The sequence below is a fragment of the Balearica regulorum genome, chromosome 10 (assembly GCF_011004875.1).
Source record: "Balearica regulorum gibbericeps isolate bBalReg1 chromosome 10, bBalReg1.pri, whole genome shotgun sequence".
Lineage (NCBI taxonomy): Eukaryota > Metazoa > Chordata > Aves > Gruiformes > Gruidae > Balearica > Balearica regulorum.
Window position 1 is genome coordinate 6525004 of NC_046193.1, and position 17315 is coordinate 6542318.

The following is a 17315-nucleotide window of genomic DNA, read 5'->3' on the forward strand; positions in this document are numbered from 1 at the left end:
TGCCCGGAGTGAGACCTTTTGCTTAATTATCTGTGAAATGAATACTAAAGTACACACACCAGAATATGTTAATGAGCTTAAAGATGTACATGCTAAACATATATGACTATAGTACTTGACTCTCCACCCAAATCACGTTAAACACCAGCCCGGGGAGGGGAACAGTTAAGGTTAGGGTATAAAGGATATTGAGGAAACCACCCCCGGGGGGAGACAAGAGATTGAAGACTCCAAAGAGGCAGGCAGCAGGCTGTGCTCCTTCTCCTCCACTCAAGAGAGGGACGCCTTCTTGGTTAGCATTGCGCCTTCACCTTCTGGTGAGGAATACCGGGGATAGTATTTTGCTAGCACTATTGTCTTATATTGGCGCTATTGCAGGAAGTGCATTTATCAATGGCAGTTCCAAATTTTTCTATCTGTCGTCTTAATACATTACATATCTTTTTTTAACTTTGTGAAACTCTCCCAGTGAAAAGTCCTTTGAGGGGCTCTGACAGGCAAACGTTGGCTCTGCTAAGTGGCTACACATGTAATCCTTTGGACATAAACCATTGACCAAGTCTGGGACTAAGACTGGACCTAGCTGCACCTAGGCTCGAGGTTAGAAAGCAAGGGGGTCCTTTCTGAACATCGTGACTCAACAGGAGGGCCTCCCTCAGCCACGCGTCAGACTCGTACCCTTTTACGTGACAGTCCCTCTGAAGTTCCACAAGTGTTACTAGTCGGTGCCACTTTGGCACCGCTTACAGGAGCAGCGGGAAGGCAGCGGGTGCAGCCAGGCCGCTCTTCCAGGCTGCACTGGGGGAGCGCTGGCAGGGGCTCTGCCTGCTGCTGTTTGTCCTGCCCAGAAAGACTCTCTTCTCTCCAGCAGGACAGTAATCTGGCACAACTTTATGGCTAAATTTGTTTTAGGGAGAAAAAGAAAGGGGGGGGGGGGGGGGAAGCTGGCAGCTTTATTTCTTCGTTAGTTTCTTATTTAGAGTATGTACTAATGATGTATTTAACAGAAAATTTGGAGCAGGACTGAGTTCATTGAATAGTTGTTTCCTTACCACTGGACAAGATGCATCCCATCTTGCCTTCAGGGAGAGCTAATATAACTTTTTCTGTGAGATTCCATTTGGAAAAATCTATGTTGTTGAAGCATAACTTTTCTTCCTGAATCTCTCCCTTTCAGTAGTAGATTGTCAACTTCAGAAAAAACTGAAAGAATCTGATGATGAAGCTGAAACATTTTGTTTCATCATTTTCAGAATAGCAGATTTAGGGAATTCACTCCAAGTCAAAAATTTATTGACTACATTTATATTGTTACATGGTCAAAGAGTGGAAATCAAAATGAATTCCCCTGAAGAGTTTTTTAATGTCATAGGAAATGTTTTTATTCTTTTGAATTGTAACAAATCTGCAACGTGTACAAATTGCAGACTATCCTGTAAAACTGTAGGGTTTTGTTATAGTTTGTGCTAGTAACAGGGATGAATTTTACAAAGATGTTTATTTTTTCACACAATTAAAATAGAGATTTTGGGTTGTTTCTTTCACCTCTCGCCTTCCCTTTCCAGAATGAAGGCAGGTATAAAGCAAATATGAGGGATTAGCGGACTAATCTTTAAACAGGAATTTTATTCTGGACTTGTTGAGATAAGCTATCTGTTGATGGGCCATGATCAGCCAAATCGTGCTGCTTGTTGGAAGAGTGAATGTTTATGCAGTGCTCTCCAGGACAAAATTCACTAAACTCACTGGCAGCCTTAAGTGAACTTACGTATGGAATTCTGCTTCACAAGAAAAGCCAGTGTCAATCACATGAATTGCTTATGCAACAAAATGTTGCTCTTTGATAGTGGCATTTATAAGTTGCAAGGGAAGTTTTTATCCTTCTCAGTGATTAGGGCTGAAAACCTAATTATAACATGTTATAACATCACGTGATGCATTCCTGCAGCTATTGCTCCCTTCGAACACACGTAATTGGCTGCAGAAGCAATTGCAGTTCTTGTTGTAATAGAAAATAGCAACATACTCTGAGAACCTTAGTGAAAGAAATCTGAGATAGCATTCTGTAGCAAACCCCTTTACTGACCTCAGGAAGGTTTTTGATGATGAGCTAATGCAGAACCCACTATCAACCATTGTGGTAGAGGAGTCGGACATTATTATTATTATTGTTTTAAAGCGAAAATGGACAAGTGAGATCTGCAATTTACTCCTGGCCATCTGCGCGTGCAATGATATTATCTTCCCTTTCATCTTGGAATAACCTAGAACTCAACTCAGTTTGTCTGATTAATTTACCCAGACAATGAATTTAAATTAAACAGTGGCAAAACCTGGTCTATAAGGAAGTCAGTGTTTGAGCACGGTTATTGCTAGCATAAGGAGCTACAACGCTTAGTTTAATAATTGTGGAATATTTGTTGTATTAGTGCTATAGGAGGAGCCCAAGTACAGAATACAGGATTACTGTTTTAAAAGGAAGAAGCTCAACTAGGCTTTATTTTTAAATGGGTCAGTTAGAGCACAGATGTTTGATGGAACAGAAATGGCTGATTAATTAAATTGCACAGGAACACATTCTCTAGCCTTGTTCTTCAAAACACTGCCAAATGCTAATCAGAGTGATTGACTCTTTAAATACTGTCACTGGGGTGCTGGGTTGCTGATCTGCCATGAAAGAGGAAGATTGTATGTGTAATTCCCAAACTATTAGAAAATTCCCTACTTCATGCCAGTGAACAATGGGCTTTGACTTATTTGACCAACCTGGCCAGAATGAACCAGTAATGGCAAAAGAGCTCTCCATGTTACATACAAAATTCAAGTTAGTGTAGCATGAATACCGTGTGACTTGCTGTATGTGCACAGGTGTTTGGATTAGTTAATAGACCTACATTTCTTCCTTAATTGTGTCTGCCAGGCAAGTCTGCACATCCCACAAAAAAATCATCTCTCTGTGACTTATTATGGTCTAGCTCTAAAAAAGAAATACACGAAATGTTCTAAGGTTACAATTTTATACATTAGCTTTTACACCAATCCTTTAGACATAAGAGGCTCGATCAAGTTCAAGAATCTTGTTTGCTTCCTGTGTTCAGAGAGAAAATAAATTTAACCTATACACAGAAGATCATGAGCCATGATGTTATGGTTATGGCATATGGCTATAAATACGTATTTTGCTTAGAATTTTTCAGTTCTAAGAGAGGAAATTTTCTCAGTGTTTTATTTATAAAGGAGATCACGGTTACAGACTAGGACATATTTAGTGTAGTTGAATTAGTTTATTGGACCTCAAGAAGAGTTGAACTAAGGGAACAGCTGTAATCTGTTATTTTTCATTTAAGAATGCTTTCTGACTTGGATTTTGCAGACAAAAATCGCTGAAGTTGGATTTCAGCAATCCAGGTTGAGTAAGAGTTAACAAAAAAAGATTCTGCAAAAAAGGTGAGATTTAAGATACCTAAGTAGGGGAATATATACTGTATCCTTAGCCCTGTGTGCCTCAGAAAGTTGTTCTTATAAACAAGAAGAAAATATAGACACTTCACAGAGTTTGTGTGAGCTGTACCTCCGTTACAAGAATCACAGATACGCACACTGTGCCCCAATTGTGCAGGGTTTCAGTGTGGAGGTTCTTTTTTTTCCTTTGCTACCTTCAGCACTCATTTTGTCATTCTGAACGCTGTGAGTTCTTCATCCTGCAAACTTGAATAGCCTTTCGAAGTGTTTACTTTCAGAGCCTTCAGACAAAGTCAGTATTTATTTTCTGTATTGTTTCGTAAGATTTTTTTTTCGATATCATAATTTGGATTTTTAAAATGTGTCTATTCTGTTTTTTAATGTTTCTATTCTATATGGACTTGGTAGTGCTAGGTTAACAGTTAGACTCAATGATCTTTAGGGTCTTTTCTAACCTAAACTATTCTATGACTCTATTTAAACAGGTGTATGTGACCTGTATAATTTAATTTGTGTCCCAAATATCAGTGGGGATGTGTGAGCCTGAAATACCAGCAATTCCATTGAATATATGTCGATTTAGAAGAATAAGAAGGGAAACAGCCAGTTACATCTGTGGTATGTCAGATGCTTTAGTGTCTGGGATGTGTTTTGTTAGAAATCACTCTTCCAGTCCCACCTAAAGGAGCCAAATATATGAGTCATACTTATCATGGTATGTGCCATAGAAACCTGGGACAGCCCTTACTGGGGAGCTCCTAATGGAGCTCGGTTAGTAATGAGCTTAATCTTAAGAAAGCTGTGGCAAATTTTTCCATAGTGTTTGTGAGCTACTTGAGTTCTGACTGAAACCTATGGGGCCTCTGGAACATCCAGCAAAGATGGTTTCTATCACTTATATTTGATATCTGTTAATTGTGTCACTGATTCTTAGTCATTGTGGTCTTGAACTAGACTGGAATTGGGTATTAGTGATGTGAGACCTTATCTGCTGCATGCAAATGGCTTTTAGTACTTCATAATTCTTGGACAACTTTTAAGGATCTAGATGATCTAGTCACTTAATATGAGACCTGGCTATTTATTTATTGAGTTGCTTACCTAAGTTAGGCATTTTTGAATGAATTCTGCCTGACTGATTGATGAAGATATTGAATGGTTACTTCTAGGCTTGTTTTCCTTTTTATACTGCTGTCCATTTCCAGAAGCAATGGTATTCAGACAGTACTGAAAACTATTAGAGCTGCATAGTTGGAGCACCATTTTCCAAAGTATTGTTTCTGCACCTATAATTTCTGGATAAATTTGTAAATGTTCACATATTTACTTGAGGCAAGCTCAGTTCAACTGTGAAGTAAATTTTATCTTCTGTTTTCTCCTCCCCACCCCCCCACCCCCCCCACCCCCCCCCCCGAGATGGCAATGAAGCTATACCTTCTTCATTTAAAATTTTTATTTCAGGTGGAAAATGTACTAGAAATTAAACTAGTGTGCAGCACAAAAGAAATATTTTGAATGTGTTTGTGAAAAATCTTATGTAGTTTTATTGGTGCTAGTTATGATCTTGGAGATACCTTTCAAAGGATGTTCAGTTTTCTGAAAGGAATTGAAGCAGAGACATTCTGACATTAATAAGTAAGAGGGAGTAAATAATAGGTATTATTTGCACAGAGGAAAATGATTTGAGTGTAACATAATAAGATAATACAAAGAAATTAAGTGGTAAAAAGATTTTGGTTTAACAGCAAAACCTGCATGCTGAAAATTTGCTATTAATTTAATTTCACTGCAAGTTCCCTGTGAAATTTTAAGTCTCAGGGGGTCATTTGTCAAATCTTCAGTTAATGTTTCATTAAAAGTAATTTAAACTTGTGGGGAATGTAAGTAAAATTTGCAAGTGTACATTATCTCCCCCCAGCTTCACACTGTCTTGACCCTTCTGGCTAACTTTGGCTGCAGCTCATCAAATATTGAGCAGCTGTTAGTGTAATTGCATTCACTCCACATCCCTATAAAAGATAATCAAGTCTGGGCTTGCCAGGCAGGCCAAGCAAAGGAGAGGAGCTAACAAAAAAAAAAGGGGGGAGGAGAGAAAGAAAAAGACCATTGCCAACATATTCCATCCTGAGCTGGGATTAATGAAATTAACTGTCGCTTTTCCTTGGCAATTGTCGCATCCATGCTGTTCAGAGGAAGGTGCAAGTTCAGTACCATCTTAGGAGTTTTTTGATGCTGCTACTCCTGGTGTTTATCAAAAAGAAAATATGAATTAGAACATTTAAAACATAAAGATAAGCCTAGTTCTTAAAAATATTTAAGAATATTCAATAGCCCTAGTCGAGAGTGGTTCAGAATGAGAGAGACAATGGTGACAGAGTTGAGAAGACTTGCAGGTGTCTTAAGAGCACACCTGTGAGAAGAGTACATGGATAAGGCTGCTCCTGTCCTTTTTATCCTATGCTAAGTTAATGGACATTTAAGAGGAAGAAATTGTTTTTATTAGTATTTCTAAATACTTGGGCTGATATTTTCTAAGACTTACATGTAGGCATAACTTTAATTTTAAAGAACACTGTGCACCTATTTTAATGAAGATATTTAATTTTCTGACCAGGCAGGTGAATTGTAAGCTCTTTCAAGAAGGAAAAACCCTGTGAAATGTCACAAATGGTCTTTGATACTTTTGCACATAAATCGTAATGTGTGTATATATTTATCCCATTAGAGATGAGGTTTACTGGCATGATTAGAAACTATTGTACATGATTTTGGTGGTAATGAATTTGCTTAAATATATTTGGCCTGATTAACACCAGCTGAACTTAATTTATTACATGTGTGATTGACTGCAATATGGTGTTTTACCTAGTTTCACCAGTGTGACTGGGAAGAGTCTTGCCCCGTATGAGTTAGCCTGGTGCATGGCAGAGTCTTCAAGAAAACTGTCGTGCCTGCTTAGTGTCCATGAAAAGGAAATCCATTCTAGCAGATCTGGAGAAGTAGCTAGCGGTAGTGCTGTGACAATTTCAATTAAAGGTCTGAGAATGGTAATTATGTTTACATACCAGCAGTCTGATTAAATGTAAACTAATTATGTGAAAAGCTTAAACTGTGACCTGAATTACTCTTGCTGAATCACAGTTGAATTTCAGCAGAGTTTTTGGATAACACATTATCATTACAGAAGCTTTCTTTTTTGTAGATGTGTTGGATATTACCGATATTACTGGGATAATCTGACCTTCCTTTCCCTACTTCCATCCAGCTTCAAGGATAACTTGTAGCTATTTTTGGATTGAGGTCTTCAAAACCCTATTCATAAAGCAAGAGGTATTCAGGTCCACCAGTACAAGAATCTGGGGAATACGAGATTGTTGTGCAGATAATTCATCTTTTGAAGCAAATATGAGTTCAGAAGGATTTGCTATGCTGGCTTTAGAGGGACTTGGGCAGGTGGGATGTGGGCAGTGTCTGTGCCCAGCTCTCCTCGTTGAACCCTCTCAGTCCTCTGAGAAGGAAGGATGATCCTGGTGGCCTGTTGTGCAAGTTGATCAGCTGAGAAAGAGTTTGTGACCCTCTCAAAGCCACCTGAAGACAACAGCTGAGAGAAGTTCTGAGATATTTTAAGGATCAAGTGCACAACTGGGTACTGTAACCCTAGAGGACATCTTCTCCAGAAGAGAGATAAAATTTGTTTAACATAACCTACAGCCTACCCTGTGCTGGAGTTCAACTAGTGATCTAGAACAAAAGCCTTGGAAACTTACCCAGTATGTATGGCATCATGATCCAACACCAATATAAACTGCAATTCTGAACCACTAATACACAGCAAAATCACAGAATTGAAGAATAGTTCAGGTTGGAAAGGACTTCAGGTGATACTGATACCTGGTCACCCTCTCTGCACAAAGCAGGACTGAATTCAGTGTTAGATTAGGTTGCTTAAACCCTGAAAGTCCTCTCTGTATGCTATTGTAGTTCCAATGTTTCCACTAGAGGACAAAGACCAGTGGGTTTGAATGGAAAAAGAACTGCATCAAAGTGTTGACTGGTTCACATATCCTTTTGATATAATATAAATCAGTCTCAGGGCCTGAACCACTAACTTGAATGTAACATCCCATGATCCTTTCATGGGATTTCAATATCAAGATCAAAATACATAGAAAAACTGAGCTCTTTATCCAACACTGAACATCATCCCTGAACTTCAGATTTGCAAATTGTATGTCTTTTTTTAATACTCATAAAAATGTGAACAAACATGGCAACAAAGCAAAGACTGTTATGGTACTGTGAAAAGATATCTTCACAACTTTTGGCCAGCGGAAAAGGACCTGGGGATGTTGTCAATAGCTGGCTGAACATGAGCCAGCAGTGTGCCCAGGTGAAGGCCAACAGCATCCTGGCTTGTATCAGAAATAGTGTGGCCAGCAGGACTCGGGCAGTGATTGTTCCCTTGTACTCAGCACTGGTGAGGCCACACCTGCAGCACTGTGTTCCGTTTTGGGCCCCTCACTACAAGAAAGACATTGAGGTGCTGTAGTGTGTCCAAAGAATGGCAACGAAGCTGGTGAAGGGTGTAGAGCACAAGTCTGATGAGGAGCAGCTGAGGGAACTGGGGTTGTTTAGCCTGGAGAAAAGGAGGCTGAGGGGAAACCTTATCATTCTCTACAGCTACCTGAAAGGAGGTTGTAGCCAGTGAGTGTGGGTCTCTTCTCCCAAGTAACAAGCGGTAGGACGAGAGGAAATGGCCTCAAGTTGCACCAGGGGAAGTTTAGATTGGATATTAGGAAAAATTTCTTCACCAAAAGGGTTGCCAAGCATTGGAACAGGCTCCCCAGGGAAGTGGTTGAGTCACCATCCCTGGAGGTATTTAAAAGATGTGTAGATTTGGCACTTGGGGACATGGTTTAGTGGTGGACTTGGCAGTGCTGGGTTAATGGTTGGACTTGATGATCTTAAAGGTCTTTTCCAATCAAAACAATTCTATGATTCTATAAGTGATTGCTCTCATGGTTAAAGGATGACAGTGCCTCCAGTTCTAAAAATGTAACATTCTAAATTGATCTGTGAATAGGTCTTAGAGTAAGTCTGACTCTTTCTGTTCCTAGTCCAAAAGGAGCAGAGCCTTAATTACCTGCAGTGGTTTTGTTTCTGTTCTCCAAAGGACTTCTACAAGAGCTGCTCCAACTGGTTGTTTGCTTCCATGTGCTACAGATTACAGACAATTCCCATAGCAGAAACAAATCACAGCAAATTATCTTCCTTTCTATTTTCTTCTTTCTACAGGAATTTATTTCTGGCTTTATTCATTGCCTACATGGAAGAGAAGACTGGCAGAAACATTCTGCAGAGACTAAATACAACCACATCTCAGTTTCTTTTCATAGCTTGTTTCCAATATTATGAGTTAAAACATCAGTTAAAATACCTCCGTATCTTTTCAAGTGTTTTATTCATCCTTTAAACCCAAACCTTCTGAATTAGTTCTCTTGGCTCCACTTTTCTCATCAGAATTATGGGGAATTTCTGGACTGCTGGAACAGCATTTATTGGGGGCAGGAAGAAAAAAAGAAATATTTACTTGGTGTTTTAATACATAAAAGATAGCTGGGTTCTGCAAAAACATAAGTAAATAAAGTTTACTTTTAAAGTAAACTGACCTTAGTGCTCTTGAAACAAGTTGATATCAATATTTGGAACACAAATTACTGCAGTGATATTTATAGGGCATAATCTGTTAATTATAGAAATTCATGGGCTTTAAAGGCATTTGGTAGCAAAATCCTCAATTTCTAGTATTACTGGCAAGCTGTTTATATTGTTGCATGGAAGCGTGTCTGTTTGTTTTTATGTACTCACTGTTTTTTTCATACGGGATAATTTAACACTGTTGGAGGTAATTGAGGTTCAGGAATAGCATATGTAGAATTTTGGTCATGCAGTGCATCTTGTGGTTTCCGCTGTGTTAAAGAATTGGCACACACATATAGTCTTTGCCTTCCAAACCTTACGCTTAACCTTGCAAATTCAAAAACTTTTTTTTTCTTCTCCCTGTAGTAGTGCAATGCAGCAATCAGCCTGGGGAGCCTTTCAATGCTTCTCTGCTTGTGATGCTTAGAGAAACCGGATGCACAAGTAGTCCCCTGTTTTCCAGTAAGTACTGCTGCCTTTGTCAACAGCCATTTCACAGGTTTAGAAGTAATGAATAGCATCCTTTGGAGGATCCTAGAGATCAGGGAGAATTGTTATGTTTTTCTTGGATATCTCTTCACTAGTCAGGCAAATAAGTACAAAAGTGCTCAAGTGTTTCAGCTAGAGATGAAAAAGTGCTATTTCATCTTTAAAATCCAGAACTGCTCTGGTCCTTCTCTGCATCTTAATTAAGTTTTCTCCACTTTTTTTTTTTATGATGTTATTACTTTTTTGTCCTTATAGTTCAGACTTCAGCTCTGGAAACTTAACTGTCATGCTGACTTTTAACATCTCCAGGATTAGAAGTAATCCGTACCCTACAGTTTTAATTTTCTGATGATTTGCAGGATTTCATTAAACAGGTGTTTAACTAGGTACAGTTCCTGGGGATTTAGGCAAAATTAAACTTTTCCAATTAATAAGGATTTTGCCACCTTTTAAATAATTTTCAAAGTTTATTTTAAACAGCCAAGGAGATGAATCTAAGCACCAGTAATCTCCTCAACAATTTTCCTAACTGTATGCTGAAAAAAACTCGACTAGTTTTTTTTTTTTAACTGGTGGACTAGATTTTAATCATCAGATCTCAGGGAACTTCTGCATTCCAATTAGTATTAATGTGATAAATATGTGCATATCACACAACAGATTTAAACCTTGTTCTCAATCTTTGATGAATCAGAACTTTGTTTCACGTTGCCAAGTATTCTGGTCTCCTTTTCAGTCATGCTTATCAGGAGATTGCTTTGGGGTATAATCCATACTGACAATCTCAGAAGCTGCCTTTTTAATTATTTATTGCTTTGGTATCCCTTCCTGTGTTAAACCTTGACCTGCCTGAAAGGATTGGAGACTTATTTGAGGGGAAGAAAAAATTAAATTTTTAGAAAAACAACAACAAAAAACTTCTTGTTGACACTGGAGAAATCAGCATATCACATCACTTTACTAACTTACTGCTTTGGCCTTGTTAGTTCAAACCTGGTTTTCTTTCATCCTATTGTTGCTTTTGTGTCAGTTTCTTTTACTTCGTCTCAGTGAAGAGTCAAACTGTTTTCCTTTGAGAGCCTGTTTGTGCAGTTTGGGGAATAGTCTTGTTCCTATATCTGTTTTAGCCATGGTGCTGTTGAAGTCACAAGCAAAGAGGTTTATCGTAGTAGTGTATTTTTATTAGGAATGGGACTAAAAGTGTCTTAGCGTTGGCATTGTCTGTTACTGTTTCTGACTTTGGATCAAGTTCTCGAGTTTATGTTATCACTGATAACTCGTTGTTGTGATTAAGTACATGAACTCTCCCTGAACACTGCCTGAAGGAGCTGTGTGCTACTGCACAGCTAGGTTTTAGTCCAGTTTGATTTCTGAGGAACAAGCATAAGCTTCTCTGCAGAAACGTTTATAATATTAATTAGATTGCCAAATGGGTGTTGCTTCCACCTCTGGTCATGGTCTGGATAAGGCAGGTAGCTGAACTGTCTGCTTTTCTGCCATCACGCTGCTGTTTCTAGTCGGGCTTATTCTGACCTATTGGAGTGGGAATAAGAATCTCCTCTTAAAGTATTATGTTGCTTTGAGATTCTTCTGAACCAAGCTGAAGCAAATTTAACATTCTCACTCCTAACACAAGAATTTACATTATTTTTCCACTTAGAGAGTTTAGCCTCGGAGACAGCAGTTTGTTCAGAAGTTCCTAGACCTATTAACAGACCTTCTCTTTTATCTGACTCCAAGTGAAAACAGTTTTGCTTTAGTTCAATATGTTTGAAATGGTGTGACAGCATATGCAATGCTAAGCTTTGAAAAGTCACAGAGCTGGATGTCATCAACCTAGAAGTGACAAATCACATCATGCTGATTAACAGCATTACCTGGAGGAAGGATAGTGATGTGACATTGCACTAGATCTGATCAAGAACCTTAAGGGATCCTATAAATAATGTCTGTATAGGGCTGAAGACAAATCTCCTTTTGATGCAGACAGACATCTGCTTGTTAAAATAAGACTTATGTCTAGTCAAAGCAGTGCCAGTCTAGCCCGTGTTACATTGCAAAGGACACGTTAGGATATTATACCTTACAATCAACATTATTAACTGCAGCACTCTGATAACCAGTGCTAAAACACTACCAGACTGACTACATTAATAAATCATTAAAAAGCTCTGATGAGCTGCGTGTATGCTACATGACGGATATCTCAAATGATTTCCCAGTAGAGATGACTTGTCAGTAAAGAACACTTTGAGTAAGCCACATTGCCTCTCGTATAGCCTTAGTAGCCAATACGTGGAGCAAAGATATTTAAAGACCTGGTCTAATAATGTGGATGGCATAAATATGTATTTGAATATGTTCATTAGATTATCTTAGGCTGATATTGCATCTTTCTAATGTTTAATTACAGGGGAGCATGTTTCCTGAGAACTATGTAATCAAACCAGCAAATTCTAAGGAATTATTTGGAATACCGGCAGGCTTAATGTAATATGTGTCATCTTGAGGTCTGGACTGAGAACATTCCTACAAAGCAGCATAAGATGATTTGAAATGGCCATAATAATTAAAAAAAAAAAAAAAAAAAAAAAAAGGAATATTTTAAAAAGAAAAAAGAGAAGTGAACAGAATATTTCTTGCTTACTGCTGATTCAGTTCTGACAGATGAAATTATCTGTGTTATAATCTCCAATACTTGCATGACTGGCCAGGTAATATATAGAGGAAGTACCAAAAGGAGGAGGATTAGTGACAAGTGGTTGCAAGAGAAGTCATCTCCAGCAACAGAACGAGGAAGAATTATGCTGAAGTGGTTTAGCATTTTCAGACAGAGGGAGGTGTGTGTATATTTAATGAACTTGTTGCAGTGGTATTATTTACAGCTAACGAAGTGCTACCAAATGTTTACATTTATTTGATATCCTTTCCATATCCACATAAGGGTGCAGATTGTAACATTTTTATGAGCTCTCTCTGGAGCTGACCAATACAACAGAGCAGACAAGGAATAATTATTGTAGACATACTCCAAAGAGTGCATTGAGCACGTTGTTACTATGAGATGCCTAAAAATAGCATCCCAGGACTTGCCTGGAGAGCTCTCGTCTGTGCTGAAGAAGAATGGATATGCCACTTAGAGCCTATTATTTAATGAGAAAGGCAATGTTGACACAAACTAAATTGCTTTAAAGCAAGGTCAGTCATTTTTCATAAAGAGAAAGCCTTGTGTTTCTACCAGTCAACAGTTCCCACTGGTGACCTGATTAGGCTGACACAGATACAGGGATGGAAGAAATTATTCAACTATATTTAAATACAGATACGCTTCTGGTTTTCAGTTTAGCTGAGCTGAACAAATATTAGCTTGGAATGATCTGAAACTGAAACATTTCAATAAATTGAATATTTTTTTGTGGGTCAAATGAAAAACTATATCCAGCCATGAGTAAATTGAAATTTCAACTGCCCTTAATAAAAGCAAAAGGCTTGACTCATAAAATGGAAAAGGCTGAAGTCAAGTTCTAATTTGCAAGGCAGTGCAGCTTGAAACTATTTTTCTTTTATTTATTATGAATAAACTTTTCCTAGAGAAAAATCCTTCAGCCCTATATTTCAAAAATAAGTGCATGTATTTCAGGGGGAAAAGCAGAATCTACATTGCTTATTCAGTTCTCCCCAGTCACAAAATACTGTTCTTGGTGGAGATGAAAGCTAACTCTTTCTGTACTTGTGAGAAAAGTTTCATTTTGGAACAGAATGTCTCCTCACATAACAAATCACCTGCTTCCCCCTTTATTTCAACTTCCAGAATTTGTCAAGATTGGAGTCTAGCTGGAACTTGAAGTGGAGAAATAAATCATAAAGTTGAGTGGGGGTGGCAATAAGTACTCTTCCTTCTCTCACCTTGGTGTTCCCGGGGCTGTTTCTTACACTTTTTTCCTCATCCTCACTGCCAGGCACCATTTTGCCCTTTTCTAAATACCTTTTTTCAGAGGCTGCCCCCAGCGTCGCTGAGGGCCTCAGCCGTGCCCTGTGGTGGCGCCATTGCAGAACCAGCTGGAACTGGTTGTGTCTGGCTTGGGGCAGCCCTGGACTCTCCTCACAGAGACCCCCGCAGCCCTGTGGTGCTGTGGGGTGCCAGCGCGAGAGTTTGGGGACATGGGGCGGGGGAGTCTCTGCTGAAAAAATACAGTTTTGGAGAAACAATATGAAGGAAAAAGAGGTATGTCACTTGAGCCATGAGAGAGTATTTCCAGTGGTTGCGTGAAAGAACATAGAATCAGGAGGAGAAAACGAAGTAGAGCCTTCCTCTACACTATTAGTTTTAATGGGGGAGCCTGTACTAAATCAGAACTAAGAGATGTGACCCAAAAAAAGCTGCTATTAAAAAGACTGTAGAGGAGAGCTATCACCAGAGAATATTCAGTCTGTTACAGGAATGAGGAGGTGGGAGAACACAGAGGAAGGAGGATTTGAGGCCAGAGGATGCCTTCTAAATTATAAATACATTGTACACATTAGGCTTTCGACACTGTCTCCCCTAACGTCTTCCCTTAGGCAAGCTGATGAACTGGACCGGGAGGTACACAGTCTACAGACTATTTTAAAGTAACAAGAATTATGTTCACCAAGGAAAAAAAAATTAGGTGAATAGCTGCTGAGTTTTGTGTTGTTCAGTTGAGTCCCTCTCACAGCCACTTCAGTGTCTCTTCTCTGTGGCATCGTTAGTTTCTCATGAACCTTGGCCTTGTGCTTTCTTCATTTGTTTCATTTTGTTTTAGCAGAATATCATTTATGGAGGAGAAATCTGGCAAATATAATGTGATCCAATGCAGACCTACTTGTTCTGTTTCTTCATATCAGATAGATGATGCCCACTTCAACTTTTGTGTGTGTCAAAGCTGAAGCCCTGTAACGTCATTTTATCTATCAGTGTTAAACATTTACATTTCCAGAGTTTTCAGGAGAAGTGTTCTGGCTATTTGGGTATAATGAACAAAACATTTACAGCAATTGCCTGTTCTCGCTATTCATGGGCGCACAAGAAATCCATCAGCGCAGTACATCTTTTCAGAAGGATTTGGACCCCGACAGCCTGACACCACTGCCTTGGAGCCACATGACTGAAAGATTTTCCTGAGGAAATGAAAAAGATTTACTGGGGAGCCCGTGATCTGAACATTTCCAGGCTGGTGAAGTAGAAGAAATCGGAAAACTGGTCATGGTAAGAAAAATTACTTTCTGCACCTCTATTATTGTTGCCTTAAATTTTTTACATTATATTCATTTGTTTTGTATTGCTGGGCGCATTGCATATCAAATCTTCAATGTTTTTGGCAAGTCTCTTAATCTGTGGCAAACAATAACCCTCTCATTCTCCCCATATCTTTAACAATTATCATTTGAAAGTCCTTTGCAATGAAGAAGTAAGAGAGAATTTTGTTTTTTCCACGTTTTTTTAATAGCTTGAAGAATTATTGTGGAGAAGAAATAGTTGCTGTAATTGGTCTAGAACTAATGAAAGAGGAGCTCTGATGAAACATATTGATATTTACCGCAGTCTGCCTACAGAAGCAATTTTCTTCATTAATTCCTTTTTTCCCTTTAAATTCAAATTAATCTGGGGATAGCAAATATTAAATGCTCACCACTTAGAAGGAATGGGATTTGTCACAGAGCAGTGGCACTGTGGCATTTGTAGAGACTTTTCCATCACTAAGGGATAATCGGTTTAATGACGGTGTGAACAGATTGCTAACTGCTGTGGTGGGCTTTCTGGGCTGGAGGGAAGAGGTTAAAGTCTGGCGATGTCAGCAGGTACCTGGCAAGAAAGCACATTTGATTTCTATACCAAATGTCATGACATTTTTGTTTTGTCTTCATTTTTCTTGTGGGCTCTTGTTCTGAGAAGCAGTTTTATTGCAAAATCCCATTGTATCACATTGAAGCTTGTTTATTGTATGCTGTATTGCACTCTGGGCAGACTGAAAGGCTCTCTGCCCACTCAAGGCATAAACACAGGGTGGTGTTATTGCATTCATACAGTTAAACACACACACTAGAGGCTCTCAACTGCTTGCTTTATTCTGTGTCTCCTGCTGTATATGGTGTATCTGTGTACGACAAAGTGGGCACATTTTATTTTCAAGAAACCTGTGTACGAAGCTAGCGCAATTAAAATTGTTAAACATAATTAACAATTCTGTAGTGTCTTTGATGCTACGAAACTAACAGCTGGTCTCATTTTAGACCACTAGCTTCAATAAGCCTCAGATAAATAACTCCTCAGTCGAGACCACCTTGCTCTGCCACTTTCTGAGGTGAAGACAGAGACACAAAATCAAACCAAAGTCCCCCGACAGCTTGCCGAATGCCCTGGATGCATTCTCAGTGGCTTGTCAGCACTGCAGAAATTAGGGTACTTGTGAAGTGCAGGATGGTTTCATAGTACCAGGGATTACTTATACCAAGTTTCCACTGGTTTAAAAGGTGTGATGGATGAGATTCATACTTAAAAACATCTCTCTAATAAAAGCATATGGCTACTTAGTTATACTCCTAAAAAAACCCCCACAAACCTGCAGAAATTGCAGCTGGAAAGTGTTCGAGGACTTGGTGCTAAACATGGTGAATGTTGTGGTGTTAAATCATCAGAAACTGGTATTTGAAGTGGTGATTTCCATTGTATTTTCCTATGATTTGAACTGCCAGCATTTTCATAAGGTCTGTTAGACCTTCAAAACTAAAGCTACCTTAGTCAATGAAAGATTATTAAAGGGCTGTTGCATCCTCTCACACACTGGTGAGTGTGTTTGTACTAGTAAATAGTAAAGTACCACTGAGCAGTTTTCCAGTTTCCTGAGTGAATCTCCTGCAACAGTAATGAAGAGGGCAAGGAACCAAAAAGAAGAAAGTGCAGATAAATTCCACGTCACAAAAGAGCAGAAAATACAGCTCCTGTTCTGAGCATGTAGGAATTTGGTTTTAGTAGAGTTTTTTAGTTTCTCATGCTCAAGAAACCGTGTGCTTTCTTCCAAAACTTCAACTTCTCTTTACTGCTGGCTGTAGGGGAAATACACCCTCTTTGCATGTATGTGTGTGCCCTGAAACTAAGTAACAATGTGGGAGTGCTGACGGTCACCTGAGCTACAGGTTCAGAGCTTGATGTTTTCAGGTGCATGTAAGATAGTTTTTAATATTTGTCTTATTGCATGTGGATGGATATTGTAGTGCTGAGATTAGGTGAAACTCAGTGGGACTTCAGATCTGATGTTGCCTTCCTCTCTCCTTACAACAGTGGAGCCATTAGGCAGTCCCCGTGGCTGAGGTGTTAGAGGTCCAAGCACTTCACTAGGGAAACAACGAGGCATCATCAGGAGAACTGGAAAGATGATGGGCATTTAACTGAATGCACTTTCTTTTTTTAAAATTCAGGGTATGTAAGATACTTACTAGAATATGCAATTAACCTTCAGTTTCTAAAATTGTGATGTATTTCTTTCCTTGGAATACAGTTCCGAATGAACTGCTAGCATAACTTCAGAAACGTCCTTGAGGTATTTAATATATATTAATTTAACAGGTGATTTTTATGTACAGGTGGAGAGCCATATAAATACCCAGACTTGGTTACAAGTATTAGATTTAATCTTAGTAAGGAC